Source organism: Hipposideros armiger, unplaced genomic scaffold (assembly GCF_001890085.2).
Source record: "Hipposideros armiger isolate ML-2016 unplaced genomic scaffold, ASM189008v1 scaffold_54, whole genome shotgun sequence".
In the NCBI taxonomy this organism is placed as follows: Eukaryota; Metazoa; Chordata; class Mammalia; order Chiroptera; family Hipposideridae; genus Hipposideros; species Hipposideros armiger.
Genome location: NW_017731404.1, coordinates 4,527,159 through 4,529,195, shown reverse-complemented (window position 1 = coordinate 4,529,195; position 2,037 = coordinate 4,527,159). Strand labels below are relative to the sequence as shown.

At 51.3% G+C, this 2,037-nt stretch overlaps 1 protein-coding gene across 8 annotated transcripts in view; it reads left to right on the top strand.

Moving 5' to 3' along the window:
• The first annotated feature begins 1,497 nt into the window (after positions 1-1,497).
• The window catches only part of BCAS1 (brain enriched myelin associated protein 1), an 86,549-nt gene continuing 86,009 nt past the window's right edge, over positions 1,498-2,037 (top strand). For 3 of the 8 annotated variants that reach the window (XM_019640976.1, XM_019640972.1, XM_019640971.1), the window contains exon 1: positions 1,502-1,798. The gene's annotated coding sequence lies outside the window, so the exon portion shown is untranslated. Of the gene's footprint in view, positions 1,799-2,037 lie in introns of all 8 variants that reach the window. The other 5 variants (XM_019640974.1, XM_019640977.1, XM_019640973.1 and 2 more) reach the window with 5 other exon arrangements.

Sequence of the window (2,037 nt, the reverse complement as noted above, 5' to 3'; positions counted from 1 at the left end):
TTTAGTGGTCCAAGTCACTCGTACCCCTCAACCTCATATGTCTTCTGCAAAACCCCTCATTACAGTGTGGACCTGACAGAGAGGGATGGATGCAAAATGCTTTGCAAAGAGGAAAATGCCATGGCAGTTATTGTCGCAAATTATTAAGAGTGAGCCAGTCCAATCAGTAAGTGCTAGTACGAGCACCTGCTCCGTGTCCGGAGGCAGGCCATCTTGTTTTGCAGGATACTGGGAGCCAGGGATCCAAACATGAACACAAAGGGGCTCCCGGCCGTGGCGGGCCAGGCCGACAGAGACTCAGGGAGGGATGGTGGCTGGCTCACGGTCACACAGCTCGGCAGTAGAGTCACAGCCTGAACCTAGGGCTGGAGCCCGAGCTCTTGAACTTGCAGGCCAGGCTGCCCCTGTGCTCACATCGGCATGGTGGGTGCCTGACAGCTGCTTCATCACTGGGTTTGTTCCATTTTAGACTTCAAGGTACAGCACTGAGCTGGAACCGATTTTATAGCCCTATTTATGGTGCATTCAACTGTGAATTCAGTGTTTATGTAAATAGTATTTTTGTCCCATATATGTTGCTTTCTGAAAGGGGCCCTCTCTGGCTCCCCCTGTTTCTCTCTCAGCAGCTTTGGCTTCTGTTTCATAATGGGGATCACACTCTGTGGTTCTAGGTTTATTTGTAGGACTCTGTGTTCAATTATAATGAGCCCAGGGAGAGTGGGGACAGGGCCTCCTTCCCTCATCTCCCTAAACCCAGGCCTATATACAGCCTGGCATTCAACAAGTATTCACAACAGGTGCTTAGATGAGCATATTAATGAATAAAGCCACAATAATTACTAGTTTGCATTGCTCCTACATGTTTTCTCAAGAACACTGAGTAGTATAATTTACTAGTTTCCCTTTTCGCACAGGCTGTTAGGAAGCTCAAAGCCATATCTTCACTGCAAGACTGTAAATCAACATCCACATTTATTTATGACCCTGGTCCCATTGATGTGCTCGCTCTTATTTTTTCTATTTCTGTTTTTACCCTATGCTCTCAGACTGTATTGCATAGGTCCTTAGGAGACACTTTAATAAATATCCTTGGTGGAATTGAATAAATCAGAGAGCCTGCCTTGAATTTCTAGCCTGCAGATGAAAAGGATGCCCTTTCCAATGTCATGCCCAGTCTCCAGAGCAATGCGCCACCCTTAGGTTCCCCGCTTTCCAGTGTCCAGAGCCCTTTGGGAGTGATGTTTATTTGAGTGGGGGGCGGTGCCGTGGGGGAGACGCCATTTCCTTCCGATTAAGTGGCTGTGTGGCGGTGGAGGTGGTGTTCTGGGATAAATGAAGGTGAAAGGCAGACAGAACTGCAAAACCTCACAGAACGTGTTTTCCCTGCTCTGACCATGACCCGTGGTTACCAGGGAAGGAAATTAGCTACCAGGTCAACCTGAGCGGCTGCGGTGGGTGAGGGGCGCTGGACAGGATGCTTGGAGTGCCAAGGAGGCATAAGCGTGAGGGCCATCAGGTGCTCGGCTTCTATTGGAGAGCCAAGGACGGCCCCCGAATCCAGGAAGAGCACCTGCTTCCATAAGGCAGTCAGGGGCCGGGAGGGCCCCACCCAGTCTTGTGTTTGCCCTGCCCTGTGTATTCAGCCAGCAGGCCCCGGACGAGGAAGCAAAAGGCGGGGAGCCCCACTCAGTTGACAGCCTGCTACTAGGCAGTACCAGCTGGAGACAAGGTACCCTGCGCAGGAGCGGCTCCAGGTGACACCAGGGAACTGAGGACGCTCTCACCAGGGGCTCGGCAGGTAACCTCTTCCAGATCCTTTAAGCATGGTGTGAGGGTTTATCGTTTGTGGCAGGCAGTGAACCAAAGAAGCTGTGGGAGTCAGAGAGGGGTGAGTTTGACCCCAGCTCTGCCACTGATTCACTGTGTGGCCTCGGGTGTCGATAAGCCTCAGTCAGTTTCGCTGTCTGTGAGATGGACCCAATGACAGCCTCACCTGAAAGGGTTGTAGAAGGGTTAAGTGACAATGTGGGCAGTGTC